The 16993-nt window shown below is 36.3% G+C and overlaps 1 pseudogene; it reads left to right on the top strand.

Annotated features, from left to right (window-relative positions):
- Positions 1 to 7761: 7761 nt before the first annotated feature.
- LOC108698965 lies at positions 7762 to 10093 on the top strand (annotated as a pseudogene).
- The last annotated feature ends 6900 nt before the right edge of the window (positions 10094 to 16993 follow it).

The raw sequence follows: 16993 nt of genomic DNA, 5'->3' as shown, positions 1-16993 counted from the left end.
ATGCAAAGAGCAACTACCTTTAATGAATGCCTTCGAAACATAATCCATTTGCCCCCATTTTCATGTGATTTCACTTGTGGCTGTAATAGTAAATAAGCACAAGGGGGTAATGGAAGGCATGTAATGTAGTTGCAGGAGTTTTAAGTGACACTGCAAACTAATGATAAAAGTGTCATAGGCATAAGAGTGTATAGTCTGTACTGTAAAAAATAACAATCAAGAAGAGTCCTGTGTTAAAACAGTGCAGCTAGAAATTAGTAATAAGCACCATAGCTTCATATTTCTGCATGACAAACAAAGCTGGCTAATGATAACATAGCAAATAATTTGTACCAGATATAGGTATAATCACTTATAAATACCTATGCTAACAAGGTTAACTGTTTCTTTAATTAAATCTGCAAGGCAAAGCACACTCTAAATGGGCCATTTGGGATCAGCTATCAGACTGTACATTTAATAATTCTGTTCTCATCTTTGTGAAAGCCATTCTGCATATAGTAATCATGCACTAGTATAAATGCTTTTAAGCATTAGGCATCAAGAAGTAATTCATAATACAATTTGTGAATGACTCAGATAGCAAACTTAAATGAAGGGTTTTTAGGCAGAACAGTTATTATTAAGCACAAGGGATGGATGAATGCATATAGGTTACCATAGTAACCAAATATTTTCTATGTTTATTATTCAGTAGGAAACAGCTTATTACAAATGGCTATTTGCTCATTATGCAAATCAGGTGTTAAAAACAGAAGGATATGGATGTACAGGGGAAAATATTTTTATAAACGTAAAGAAAAACATATCAATTAATTAAGCAAGAAAAAAATGTGTGCATGAATATAAATATTAGTATATATATATATAGAATCAGCCCTTGGTTATAGAGTATGTTGAAGAATTTTGCCAGTTGCAGTCCAGTGAGATTTGGTGACCCAAGCACCGGCATAACTACAATACAGAAGACCATACGGTTGTGGGGGGCCCAGACACATAATTGAGTCAGCTCTTCAAAAATGTTCTCTTAATTTGTAAAAATGTATAAATCAATGGTTCATTTACTACTGAATTAAAAGGTGTCTGCCCAAATTAATATTTTGTATGGAAAGGGGAAAGACAAACTATGCAACTTCAGTGTGCAGTCAAGTCAAATAAAAGTGCCAAATTTGGTTAAGTGATGCTTCTTCTGCCAGAAGGGTCAATTGTAAATTGCAGTTCTTAAATAAATATTGTTAATGAACATCTCACACAGCAAAGTGAACAATTCCAAATTATAAAAATTGTGGAAATTGGAAATTATAACAGCACCATACCATTTATTTTAAGCAGTTTAGCAGTAAATTAGGAGATGTCCTGTTTATTGAAGTATTTAGTCATTATATAAGTTTAGGATTAGAGAACTGTAGATCTCATTTTTAATGAGATCCTGTTCTATGAAACTTTTCCACAAATCTAAGGGGTCGATTCACTAACTTCGAGTGAAGGATTCGAAGTAAAAAAACTTCGAATTTCGAAGTGTTTTTTGGGCTACTTCGACCATCGAATGGGCTACTACGACCTTCGACTACGACTTCGAATTGAACTATTCAAACTAAAAATCGTTCGACCATTCGACCATTCGATAGTCGAAGTACTGTCTCTTTAAGGAAAAAACTTTGACCCCCTAGTTCGCCATCTAAAAGCTACCGAACTCAATGTTAGCCTATGGGGAAGATCCCCATAGGCTTGGCTAACTTTTTTTGATCGAAGGATAATCCTTCGATCGTTGGATTAAAATCCTTTGAATCGTTCGATTTGAAGGATTTTATCATTTGATCGCACTATTTGCGCTAAAATCCTTCGACTTCGATATTCGAAGTCGAAGGATTTTAATTCCCAGTCAAATATCGAGGGTTAATTAACCCTCGATATTCAACCCTTTGTGATTCGGCCCCTAAGTGTTATATCTGTACTACACACAGTATTACTAGAGATATTACTATGACAGTAATATCTTTAATAAGCAATACCAGGGAAATATTGTCATCAGTTAATTTAGAGCTAATCGTTTTACTATCACTGCTTTCTAGACACAAATAAAGCATTGATATGCAAACCTCAGCGCAAAACAATTCACTTGAATATTTTGGTGGCAAGGTCTTTCAGAGGGACAGAAGGCAGTATTCTAAAAATAATATAGAAAAGATATATAAAAGATAAATAAGTCAAACTTAAACAGAAAGATAAAAAGTAAAAATAATAATAAAATTTAAGCCTGCCCTTTGGTTGCCTGTGAGAGTATGTCACCTATGGTAAGCAAATATAATTTTTACCTGCAGGCTAGAAAAAGACAGAAAAGGAAAGACCATATTCAAAGCCCAATACAAAATAAAGATCAAATGAAGATGCTTAAAATAAGCTATCTTTAGTTAATTAAAAAGTAAACACATTTGTAAAAGCATTTGTATTTGAAATTATTTTTCTATTTTTAGTGGTTTCTAATACCAGTCAGTTGGCTCAACATAGTCAGCAGCCCTAGGTTTAACTGAATAAAGGGTGCAAATAGAAGGTGCATAGGCATTTAGAGTCACAGAAACTCAAAGAGAGCTTCACAGAACACTGTTGAGATGAAGACAGCTATAAGAAGTTAAACTGTATAAAACGTCTATAATTTCAGTAGCCAATAATAAAATAAAAATGGAAGTAATTGCAAAAGTGCTCAGAGGACAACTTTAAATAGGTTTATATTCATTAATTTTTGTGGGGCTTTGACCAAAACAAAAACATCAGCCCATGTTCATATCGCTGAAATAAGACTTTCTAAATAGAATTTATACCAAATTCTGTACTGTTTCTGAAAAAATTAAAGTACTATTCACTCTCCCAGCAATCTGTGCCTCTTCATTTTCCCTCTTTATGCTGGGGATGGAGTCAGATTTTGATTGACCATTAGGTCTAATGTTTCTTTTGGCGGTTCCCTTTGTCTAGAAAATACATTAGAGCTCACACTTTCAAAATTGATGACTCCTGTCCCTTTGCAGGATTTGTACCAAAGTCGGTTATCTTGTTACATTTTATTTGTGCTGGAATCAGTTATGAGAATATTTCTAATACATTTTTTAGGCAAAGGGAACCCACCAAAAGATGTATCAGACCTAAATCTGACCCTGACTCCAGCATGAGGGTAGAAAAAGTTACATCATTTTGACTTTATTATATTTAGAAAGTTTCTTACTTCCATTGGATAAAGCTTATATTCTATTTTTATTTTCACAATAATTAATGATGGCATTAATTGGCATATGATGACCATTATCATTGGTCTGTATAGCTGCTCAGTCTTTAAATTTATCTTTTTCCAAATGATCAATAAGTAACTTGCCAAGAGACAATAAAAAAAGTTATTTTCTCAGCGAGGATTCATCAATATTTTTTGCTGCAATTACAAATCAAGAAAACTAAGAAATGTTGTTAGTGTTACAGAGGTTTAAGCGCTGATGCTGTTTTCCTTAATCAGAAAAATCAATAACATAGTATTGTTAGATTCACACTGTAGAAACAGAGGTGACTATTCCTTTGCTCACTCTATTACATTTAACCCCAAAGCTTTTCTATTACCAAAGGAAAATCAAATAAAACAAACAGCACTTTTATTGCATAATATTTGGGGGTTTTAAACATTTGTATGGTGAGAAACACAAACAGAGCATAAGTCTATGATAGGCAGATTTATATCCAATCAAATAATTGCTGAGGTTTTGTATTAAATTTTAAAATTTTTTTCACACATTATAAATCTCGATTATTAGAGAAATTAATATGAATATCTCGAGAAAAAATGTGATTTGTGAAAAATAAAGAAATTTAAACGTTAGTTAATAGGTCCCCTAGTGTTGACCTGCATTCACATAAAGGATAGGGGTTACATAGTTAAACATAGTTACATAGAAGAATACATTAACAAAATAAGCAGGGGTCAGTACAATTAAAATAAATACAAAGTACAGTTACATTCAAGCTTAAGTATCCAGCGATAAGGGCACAAAAGGAAGGAGGTCCCTACAACATAGCCTAAAGTGACCACTATTATATACAGCATATTGTGAATATAGAAAATATTGGCATTCATCATATTTAACCTTGAGACATTATTTTGTAATGGTGTTCATGCTGCTTCAGAGATCACCTGACATGAATTAATTCAGCTCTATCTGTAACAGGACAAAGCACAGCACTAAAAGACCGAGCTCTATCCATTTAATAGCTGCTATCACCTTGCATGTATGGTGCCATTGGTTTGTGCGTGAAAACAGTGAATCATAAGATCCAGGAGGTGGACCAAAGTACATAAAATGGCAGTTTTGCTATTTAGCATCATGCAATGGCACATACAATTAGAATATATATATACTCTGTAGTAAGCAACCGCACTCGGAGAACCGGACTTGCATCAATGTGTTGTGGGTGCAGGGTCAAATAGTTTCATATACAGATTTGGTGTAAAGACCCTCACTCCAATTCTCTGTTTCGATAATTGATTTTATTTAGTACATAAATCCGACATTTCAGCCCACATTTGGGCCTTTTTCAAGGATCTTATATATATATATATATATATATATATATATATATATATATATATAGTGAATAAATTACCCCCTTAAATATAAGGATATTATAAGTCACTGAGGAGTTCCATGACCATATAAAAGCACAAAAAAGGTTACTTCTATATCCTTATATTTTCCAACAAGGGGTATTTTATTTATTATAATACACAAGTTTATACAAGCATAAGCATTATTATTTCGAGAAAAAATGTGATTTGTGAAAAATAAAGAAATTTAAACGTTAGTTAATAGGCCCCCTAGTGTTGACCTGCATTCACATAAAGGATAGGGGTTAGACCACATTGGATAACTTGCAGGAGAATAATCCCTTAGTTATGTGTTCCTGCTAGCAATGTGGTATAGGTATCCGACCTGTATTGTAAGTTTAGGTTTTACACCATACTTGCAGGCAATGATGCCAACCTTGTTAATACATCAGTAAATCCTTGTTTACATTATAACATTTTATTTGACCTGATTCAGAGTTCTAATGTCCTAAAATGCCTTTTTTTCAGCAATTAGTATGCAGTTCCTGGTATATCAGCACCTGCATCTAGTGACCTTTTGTAACATTAAGATACTCATCTTTTAAGTATAACAACAAAGAGCCAATTGTTTTAGTTCTTACGTGAGCTAAACAGATCCTATAATAACATAAAATCCAGATGAAGAAATAAAACTGAGAACTCCATATCCCATCTATAATAACATGTGCCTGCCACTAGATAGGAGATCCTGTTCATATAACCAGTCAACTAATATTAAATACTACTTGTTTTTTAATAAATTGCAATATTTCTTCACACGTGTCTATGCAAACTATTTCAAAAACTTTGTGAATACAGTCGTGATAAAAACATATTATCAAAACAGATTCATGTATGTAGGCTTTTGTACAACTTGAATTTGCACTTTTCTGCCAGGTTTTGAAATGCAGGATTGGGATTATTTTCTCAATTAGCATACTATCATAATAATATTAAAAGTTAATTTAATGGTGAACTTCCACATTATAGGAATACATTTTTATGGGTTATTTGATGAATATTGTATAACTTCCCAATATTTTAATATGACAAATTAGACAAATTAATTCATCACCCTGTATATGATCATATGTTCTGTTTTACACAAACCCACTGTGATACATATATACCATGGCAAAAGCTTTCTTATAAATAAAGTCTCTGATAGCATAATTGGCTCCCAGCTGGGACTCTGCTATGCAAGTGGTATGTTACGTCTAATTCAAATTTGAATTCCAGCCAGGGCACTATGTACAAGGAGTTTGTATGGTCTTCCTCCATTTCTCTGGTTTTAAGTGACTCTTGACTCTACTGTGTGTGAATGTGATATGGACTTAGAGTGTGAGCTTCACTGGGACGATCGGTTTGTTTAATTCTGGAGCGATAGCCTCTAGGCGCTAGTGCTCTGGTTAGAAGAAAAGATGCTCATGCATCATTTGGGAGGGAGGGGCGACAGAGGACACCTGTCTCCTGCACCACCATTGTAAATCCAGCCCTGTCAGTGGCAGATGTTTATGTTTTATGATAATTCATAGGGTGACTGGGTGAAGAGTAAATTTGCCTTTAATGTACAATAACAAAAACTGCAGGCAGATTTTCAGATAAATAAAGTCAGTGAGCTTAAGTCAAGTTCAACAAAAAATCAATAATAATTATGTACTTTTCAAAAGAAAGTTTATCCATCCAATAAAGTAAGTTAAAACTGTTCAAATCCATTCTTGCTTGTAGCAACTCGTCCAAGTGCAAAAAAGCAATAATAGAAATAGATTTATTTGTGAGAAGCATGTCATTTTTACCAAAGAATGTTGATGCATTTTGGTACAAAGAGAACACTTTTTTGTGCTTGATCTTAAACATATTTATCCTAATTTAATCCAAGCCTTACATGTTGTACGATGGCTTTGCTGTACCTTGACCCTCTCTACTGAGGTATTACACAGATATTGATTTCTACTTTCTTTGCTTTCTTACAAATGTTTTCTATGGTTCTCTGTACATGAATGTAGGCCATGTTCATCTGCCAAGCATTCAAACATAAATAATGCCAAGCTCTGTTACAGCAAGTTTTTTCAATCTACACTCTTCTGTTAGTAAGTACCCCCCCTGTAACGTTTTTTAATATATGTCGACATAACAATATTTGATCTTCATTCAAACAGTTTATAAAAGATAAAAGTGATGTAAACTGAAGAAAAGAAAAACAAACAAATGAATCATTATTTTTGGTTTTGGCTTTCAAAACTCTTCTTTTTTAAGCCATTCCTTGGTGTCTTATTGGGTTATTATCATGTTACAATGACCACTTTCAGTTGAGCTACAACATTCTGACAGATGGTTTCCCATTATCCTCAAGCCCCCTCTGGTACAAAGAATTCATTGTGGATTCTATGATCGTATGCTGCCCAGGTCCTTAAGCAGAAAAGCAGCCACCAACTAGTTGTCACAAACCTTCTCCAATTGTATATGATCTTCCAGACAGTAGAATGATTGATGTTAAAGTGTTTCACAATCTTTATAAATGCCTCTATGTCTGTTCTACATCTATAACCTTCTTTCTAAAGGCCTCAGAGAGCTCTTTCAATCTAGGCATGGAGATACCACACACTTTAACAATAAAGAGCACAATGAAACAGAGATTCTTTTACTAACAATTGAATTTATTTCTTTTACACGAATCTCTAAAAATGTATGGCTTTCCTATTCTTTTAAAATCTCTAAAAATTTGAGATCTATTAAGTGTAAAAACCACGAAAACCACTAATTCAAAACTTTACCAGGTAAAAATAAAATGCCAGTATTAATTACTAATCAGCCTTATATTGTGACATTTATATTCTATGTGTACCGTATATTGTGAGTGGGTCATTAAGCTTAGTAAGCGACAGCAGCACAGAGCATGTGCAGTGAATTGGCAGAAAAGAATATGGGGAGCTACCGGGGCATATTTGGAGGCACAGATCCCTGCTAAAGGGCTGTGGTTGCATTGAGTTGGTACACAAGCCCAAAACATAATGTACAACATTTCTAGCCTGCTTCTTTAGTTAAGCTTTACTTCTCCTTTAACATATGAAGTATACGCCTTTCTCATGTAGTTTTCTTTTATCTTTCCTTGTACTGTAATCAGCTATTATAGAGGCTAGTCAATGGAAAAAGAAAGACTGGTTCGGGAATATGAAAGAACAGCAAGAAAAGTGGCGGACTATCGAAACCATCTACGCTTTAATCTCAGATGCCGACATCAGGGACTCACCCCTTGTAGCCTACAACTGGGTTCCACCGTAAAAAGTCACAGAGCCAACAAGATTTTACAAAAAGCCCAAAAACGAAATGAACGGGTCAGACAGATCAACTTTACCATTGATGCCCTTAAGCAGAAAGTTGAACATCTGAAACTGAGTCTGGCAAAAGAACTGCCTGATGGAACCCTGGAAAGGGTGGTTGTGTTTGTTGAACGTGCACAGATTGCCCAACACATTAAGAATAAGGAGCGACAAATAAGCAAATTCACCCTGTTACTGTCACGAAGCAGCAGTTGGAAAAGGACTGAAGAACTAACCTGGAGGCAGAAAAATGAGACACCAAAGAACACCAAAGACACATGGATTAAGAACCTATCAGATAGGGTACTAACTCAGCCGGAAAAGGACGTGTTAGCCAAGGGATTAAACTATGCAGTAACACCACAACACATCCCAGTAGTTGAACTCATCACAGCCACAGAATCTGCAATCAAAAATAATCACTTGAAAAAGGAAGAAGCAGAACAACTCCGGCTAAAAGTGTCAGCTGCTTTGTCAAGTGCCAGAACACCTCCCTCTAACCTTACTACACAAGAGAGGAGAGCGCTCAGTTCTCTGAGTAAGGACCCGAACATCACTATCCTGCCAGCAGATAAAGGGAGATGCACAGTTGTGCTCAACATAATTGACTACGACTGCAAGATAACCTCTATACTCAGTGATAGCAATACATATGAACCCTTAAGGAAAGACCCAAACAGCAGTTACAAGAAAAAGGTAATAGGTTGCCTACAACAACTTGAAAAGGAGAAAGCCATTGATCGAGCGTTATACCACCGCCTGTACCCCAGAGAAGCCACACCATGTTTATACAGACTCCCCAAGATACACAAAGAAGGAGCCCCACTAAGACCCATTGTCAGCAGCATAAATTCAGTGACATACAGCATTGCAAAATTCTTGGCTAACATCTTAGCCAAGAGTTTGTAACCAAGAGGCAGAAGAAACAATGGTATCATATGATGTCACTTCTTTGTTCACGTGTATACCTACTACAGACGCAATTGAGACCGTAAGAAATCGACTGCAACAAGATAACACCCTCAGCAGCAGAACGAAGCTCATTCCCAACCAAGTATGTTTGTTGCTAGATTTGTGCCTTAACACCACATACTTCATTTTTTATAGACAGAAACATGGCTGTGCAATGGGTTCTCCAGTCTCTCCTATTGTAGCAAACCTGTACATGGAGGAAGTGGAAAGGAGGGCCTTACTCACATTCCAGGGAACTACACCGAGTCACTGGTTCAGGTATGTGGATGACACTTGGGTTAAAATCAGAGCCAATGAAGTGGCGGCCTTTACAGAACACATTAACTCAGTGGACAACAACATCAAGTTCACAAGGGAAGATGTCCACGAGAACAAACTTGCCTTTTTGATATGCATCCAAGAGGGGGGTAACTTAAAGACGGAAGTATACAGGAAACCCACTCATACGGATCAATATCTGTTGTTTGATTCCCACCATCCGCTGGAACACAAACTGGGTGTCATTAGAACTCTGCACCACCGGGCGGAATGTGTGGCAACTGATACAGAGTCCAAAGACAAAGAGCAAAAACATCTTAGGGGAGCTTTAAAAGCGTGTGGCTACCTAGACTGGGCCTTTGTCAAAACAGCAGCAACCAAGCCCAACAGGAACACCAATAGAAATAACCGCCCAGAGACGAGTAGGCGAAACATAGTCATCCCATATGTAGCTGGAGTAACTGAGAAACTCAGGAGGATTTTTAACAAACACCACGTCCCTGTGTTTTTCAAACCTACCAACACACTGAGACAAAAACTGGTACACCCAAAGGATCCAACCCCTAAAGAAAAACAAAGCAATGTGGTATACGGAGTCCAGTGTAGCGAGGAGTGCACAGATCTACACATTGGGGAGACAAAACAACTGCTCTCCAAGCGAATGGCTCAGCATAGGAGGGTGAACTCTACAGGGCAAAACTCAGCTGTCTTTCTACATCTAAAAGACAAAGGACACTCCTTTGAATATAGCAAGGTCCAAATATTGGATAAAAAAGACCGCTGGTTTGAACTAGGCGTGAAAGAGGTGATTCATGTCAAGGTGGAGAAACCATCCCTGAACAGAAGCGGGGGCCTTCGACACCACCTGTCTGCTACATACAATGCTGTTCTAACATCTGTACCCCGGCGGTTTCAGAACACTTCACACACCCATTCATGCAACTCTCACAAGTAACACCTCTTTTTAGGAGTTGCATGACACATTGGATAATCCTATCACAGTAACTACACAGAATCAACACCTCTGTGAATTTCTTCAGATGTCACCTCTTTGAAGAGTTACAATGTGCCATTGTGATTGGATTAGTGGAAGAGTTTATATGCCAAGATCTTCCCACACCAGCCAGTGGAACTGAAGAAGCTGCTCGGATGAGTAGTGAAACGTCTTCATTGATTACTCAGCAAGTGCAGTTGTTTTAAAATTTACCTATACTAGATATACCATGACCTGGATGAATAAAAATCTTCATAGTCAAAGACTTGTGAGGTTGCCCTGAGTCAAACCCTATCTAAGGAATGTAGCCTCCACTGTATTTATAGCTTTCCATTCAATAAAACAAGATAAGGAAAAAATGACGGACTTCATCATTTGTCATAACATATTTAAGGTGCATTTCTTAGCGTTTAGGGACACTCTTTGAACAGGGCACAGTCAACTATAAAAACATTTAACAATGTAAGGCATATAGGAACTACTAATCCGAGTCTGCAAATTTTAATCCCACTTCCCACTGTAGCTCATATCCAGAGAAAAAACTGCTTTTGTTGTACAAAGGCAGTGATGACTGCATGAGTCCCCCAGCAGTTGTGCAGTCCCGTGGAGAAGAATCTTACAGATGCCATTCTAGTCTTTGTTACACCTCACAAACCTGGAATTTTCATTTGCAGTGGTTTTGTGTAATGGTCCACTTATTAGGGATCTCGTAGGTATTTTATTAAGATATCAGCATGAGCCAGAAAGTAAAAGTGATACAGTGAGGCTGTTATCACAGCAAAGGAAAAAACACAGAAACATGAGAAAATAGTTCTCATTAATGTCCAAAAGGGATTAGGTATCAATGACAATAAAAAGGAGCAAGAACATTTTCTGCAGATGTTTTCTCATAGCCTAGAGCACATCTCACAGTCAGTATTGAAACAGTAAGATATACTATTTAACTGTTGGATTTCTTCATGTGGAAGAGAACTAATTATTGCTTACTTTTTCTGCAAAAAAATAGCCTGTAATCTTGTAAAAAGACCCTACTCTCAATGAGAAGGATCATTAACATGCTAGCCTCTACATGCCCACTTTAAGGGAAAATATATTGCAAAGGCTTTTTTTTATTAAAATTCTTTCCCATTCTTTGAAAGAAAGCTTTCATGGATACTTCAGAAATAATAATGTTTCGAAAAAAATAAAAACAGATTTTATACTCAAATCATGCTATGGAAGGGCAACAGTGAATAGTTTGTCTATACATATTATACATGAGAACAAAGAGCAGTGACAGATTCAAAAAAGGAAATGGATAACAATAAATAAATTAAGCTTCTTTCTTGTGACTCTATTTTTGTTGATATGGAGAGCTGGATTTGAATACATTTCATAAGCTATGTTGGAGAAGGTATCAGACAACCAAGACAGTTTATTTTTAAGTTCAGGCTCCTTGTTCTTCTTGTCTTAGTATAACAAAACTATCTGGGACACTAGGGGCCCACCCAAGAACCTTAGACCAGGGGCCCACTCTTAGTACTATTATTCTTCCTCTCCTCACTCAACCTCTATTCTTCTAGTCTTTATTCTTTACATACTATAAACTATTATTCCATCTATTTAGCTTCATAGAAATAGGAAATGGCCATGAAATAGGCCAAATGTTTAACAGAATGAGGGCCCACTGACACCTGGGCCCACGAGAGTTTTCCTGGTATCCCGGTGGGCCAGTCCGACACTGCTACCATCCTATGTGGCACTGGCCAGAGATTAGAAGAATTAGATGTAGTTGTGATTAGGTGAGAAGGAATGGGTTAAGGCAGGAGATGGCTGGGCCCATGTGTGGAGAAAATGGGGATGTGATGTTGGGAAATAAGCAATTAATTTCCTAATCTTCTGAGCAGGTAAAAACATCCCACCCCCCCCCCTTTTTAAAATTTTGCATATTTTGCAAATGTCAGGAGTTTTCTGCTTTATGTTCTCATATCATCTATTAATAACTAAATATGGATGTTTTCCTCAATTCAGTCATATTGATTTTTGTATTTTTATACAGTAAAAACGTGAAAGTCAGCATTGCATGCATTTTTGTTCACTCCAATATCCAGGGAGAATTTCTTTTCCTCTTGAGGCATAATTGGCACTGGCTTCAGGTTGGGTTTTTTGCCTTCTTCTGGATTAAAACAGTGATAATATGATATTATATTTTAAGTTTTATTTGTCACAGCAGCGGTAGGACCTTGCCAGAATACTGCACAGGTATGGGGATGTTCATTTACTTATTGAAATCATGTATGCAGGGAATTGTAGGGTTTGGAGGATGCAAACTAAGGACAGCTGGCTGTTGATACAAAGTAACAGTAGTCAGCCAGCTCAGCAAAGTAGTCAGACAAATCAACAGGAGAGCAGGGGGCTAGTCTTAGGGAACTGTTCCAAACCATTAAAAATCATGAAAAGTCTGTATATTTTTTAACTCTTCAAAAAGCTTAAGTTATGTTTATATGGAGTTCCCTTTTAAGGAATCATTAAATGGGAGACAAAGTACTTCAAATGATTGTTAAAGACTTGCCTAAGGCTAATGAAACTGGTTCCTATTGACTTAAAAGAGAAATACCTGAAAGGGACTCTGCTGCCACTTTTAGACTGGCGAGGTAGCAGCAGCCTAAGAAAACAATATACTTTCAATGTTAACCTTAAATCTACTTCTTCTTTAATATGGGTCTTATGATTTCTGTACTATGTTAATTGCTTCACTTTGCTGGCACTCTACATTTTTCAGGAATAGCCAACTTCAGCCTACAGTGTCTTACTCCTCTTTGTAACTTTATTAATGTCTCTCCTCCTTTGCACATTGAAAATTTAAAAAATAATTGAAAGTTCACCATTTGTGAGGTTAGGTATGTTATAGTATAAAGGTAGTCTTCTCAATATTATAGGCAACACTACCAGGGGGTTTACATTCTAATTTTGCCCAGCTTGACCTAAAATAGATGGTATTTTATCCTAAGTTACTTTATGTCTGTTAATTAATTTTAATAGTGAGTGGTTAAAAACAGCCTTTGTCAAACCTCATTTCAGATATGACCTTGCTTAAGATTATGAATATGGCATGTAATAAATTGTTCATGAGGATTACAAAACTCAAAATTGTCCTTTACTTTAACATTGTGTCAAGAATAATTGTGCCATAACATCAAGGAAATAAAGAATAGCAAAATATTGTCACATGACAGCATATAGGAAAACCCCCTGTGCATTCTATCTTTTCTGTTTAAATCAAATGTACTATTTGCCCAGGTTTTGGTATGTTAAACCATTACAATCTAGAAGTTAATCAAACTGGCACTATATCAAGTAATAAAAATGCCACACACTTAATAGCTTGCTTGAAAATAAGCCAACATTACAATGTATCTTGGACGATACCAAAGTCCCTTAAGGACTTCTTAGAGAAATATCTTATGAGAGTCTCAAAGATCATGCACGTTTTTTTTTTTCATTTACATTTGGGCCAAGCTTACATGAAAATCACTAATTCAGAGGTAAAGAATTTTAGACGTGTGTTCCCATTAATACTAGATAATGGAACATCTATGGCAACTGTTAAATAGACTTCTTTCTGTGCCCTCACACTTTAGCTGTTTATTTTTAAACATTCACCCACAGTGAATGTGCTCACACAGGGTCCTGTAGCTATCACTTGCCCTATGCACTCCATGGTAGCATGAAGAAAGCCTTCCACTATTATTACAGTCCCACCTAATGGAAGGTGAAGCTGTAACATGATTGGCAAGGGGATCTTCCCATCAAATTTGATGGTTCTTTCACTCTATCATGATGCATTTTGTTTAATACAGGGCAGAGAAATACCTATGGTGACATAGATTAGTACTTCCACAGGAAAGGGAAGGTACATTCATCCTACTTGCATAAAAAGGTGGAAGCAGGATGAAAATAATTTGTATATTTCCCCTACACTGCAAATTTAATTTAGCAATACATCCATATAAGATATGTGATGTAATCAATCTTGAATATATACATTTGATAAACACAGAAATTAAATTTAAAAAGGTATAGGGATCCTTTCAAAAATCTGGCAAGAATGCAGGGCGGCTAAGAGAAATCAGCACACATATATTTACTGTAACCCCATTCACTTATTATCCCATGTAATATACATGTACTTTTGTTGTGTATTCATGGAAGCTGTGTGCATAACCTTTACATATATCAAGTTAATCAACTCGGTAAGTACATATATACACAAAGAGGGTGGTATAATGAAGCTTTACAGGACTCAGCACCTGGAGCACCTTAAGGTGTTTTAGAACCTATGGTAGCATTGTAATGGTGGCAATTGAAGCTTCCCACTTTTTTATTATATTGCATGAGTTCAAGTTATTTACTACTGCACTTATTTAACCTCCTCTCAGGTTTTTTATGTGGTTAGAAGGTGAGAACAATTATAACCTATTGCCAACATTGTTACAATTTGTGGACCAAGTCACTTTTATATTTTATTTAAATCAGGCCCCGAATGTAAAAACTGACTGGAAGTAAGTAATGATTATCAAGATCTGCATGGTCAGGAAATACAAAAGATAAGCTGAAAACATACTAGATGATTTGTATGAGAATATTGTCTGATTTGCTGGATAGGTACATTTCATATTGTATGAACAACTGAAGAGAGTAGGGAGTTAGTGAAGAATTGTTCAATTACTCTTTGAGTTAAGTATTTCCCAGCAAAGTGTTTCCTAAGCTACGGACTAAATGCAATTGTACCAGAGTGTACATGGCTACCATTTTTTCCACTTATGGCACTTTAAAAGTTATTAACTCAGATTACAGTTTTAGCCTTGCCTAGAGTGAGATGCCTACCGGTTAGCTGGTCACAGGTTCCCTTATCACCTCCCTCCATTCTTCTTTTGCATTGTGCTTTTGATGCATGAGTGTTCCATAGCACAGGGGGGAGGTGTCATGGTGTCACTGAAGCCGTTGCCTGCACTCAGCACAGAACGACCAACTCCCTATGTTTACTAACAGCTGTAGATGTAAAAATAAAAACATGAAAGTATAGATGTTTTTCTCTATGAAGCAATCTGCCGCAAATTCGTAAGGGTACCATTGCTTATTAATTATGTCTTAAGCAAATATTTCCTTCATCTGCAATACTTTAATAACAGAGAAAGGGATGTTTTGTGATTTTAAGTTACATATAGGGGGCAGATTCTCAAACTTCAAGTGAAGGATTCGAAGTAAAAAAACTTCGAATTTCGAAGTGTTTTTTGGACTACTTCGACCATCGAATGGGCTACTACGACCTTCGACTACGACTTTGAATCGAACTATTCGAACTAAAAATCGTTCGACCATTCGATAGTCGAAGTACTGTCTCTTTAAGAAAAAACTTCGACCCCCTAGTTCGCCATCTAAAAGCTACCGAACTCAATGTTAGCCTATGGGGAAGGTCCCCATAGGCTTGGCTAACTTTTTTTGATCGAAGGATATTCCTCCGATCGTTGGATTAAAATCCTTCGAATCGTTCGATTCGAAGGATTTTATCGTTCGTTTTAAGGAATAATCCTTCGATCGTTCTATTTGCGCTAAAATCCTTCAACTTCGATATTCGAAGTCAAAGGATTTTAATTCCCAGTCGAGGGTTAATGAACCCTCGATATTCGACCCTTTGTGAATCGGCCCCATAATGTACACAGAGATATCTGTAATTGAATAAGCTATAACTCTTTAGGTTGTTAAAATAGCTTCAGAACACTGCCAGTACACCCATGTTTATTTTTCTGCTTTTCATTTAACATGTCTTTTTAAATTGCATTGCCCTAATAGCTAATTTTGCATTACAAGCATTTAGAAGAAGCGTTTAAGGCAGCTTGTTTACCACAGTGAAGTGTTACTAGCTCCTCATTTTTACCAGCTATGAAAGCCCAGCACAGAATATTAATAGGGAAAACATTCTTGTTTCTTGGTGCAAAATATTCATAATCCATTACCTAATATTTTAATGTTATGACAGTACAGAGGGAAGCAGTGAAATCCAAATACCAAAAATGGGTTCTGTGTTGTCTAGTTTCTTCTTCATGCTTTTAGATATTTAAATGTTATACATAGGAGCAAGTGAGAGCTACAAAAGAGGCAGCTTTAACAACAGGCCACTGTGAATTACACAGGAATAACCCGTTGCAGCTCAATTGTCCTCTGTCTACATTATGCTGGGGGAATTAATGAGCTGCCTACAAAGGTTAGATTTTGAGCAATGGCATCACAAGGGTACAAGTAACATACATTATTAATGATATCACCAAGGCCAACATAACATACATAATTGTAATTGTTGATTAAATTTAAATTTTATTTAAATAACTCAAAATTCATGTCAATATTTTCCTATAGACTATACTCAAGTTTTAGCATATTTAGCATGGGATAGGTCAAAACTAATCAAATATGCCATTTCATCTATGTTATGCAACAATATTTATGGTCAGGAAACAGGCAAAGGCCATAATACACTGTAATTACAAGGCTTGAGCAAGGTCTTGTATACAGAAGCCAGCTTTAACAACATTGAGAAGTGGGGAACTGACAATTAAAACCTATAAGGGGCCAATTATTGATGTACCAGCCTCGAAAGGTGCATCCACTTCATGACGTCAATGCTTTTCACCACACAAAAGTACTGTGAATATGAGAGGCATACATGCGCAACTGGGGACCAGCATGCTGTTTTCCAGTGTACTTCACATGTAGTTTGAGATTCAAGGGACAGGGAAACCCCTTCTTTCATTTTTTTAAACAAATCATTCAAGGCCCTATTTATCATGCTGC

Source organism: Xenopus laevis, chromosome 8L (genome assembly GCF_017654675.1).
Source record: "Xenopus laevis strain J_2021 chromosome 8L, Xenopus_laevis_v10.1, whole genome shotgun sequence".
NCBI lineage: Eukaryota > Metazoa > Chordata > Amphibia > Anura > Pipidae > Xenopus > Xenopus laevis.
This window is presented reverse-complemented; position numbering and strand designations above follow the sequence as displayed.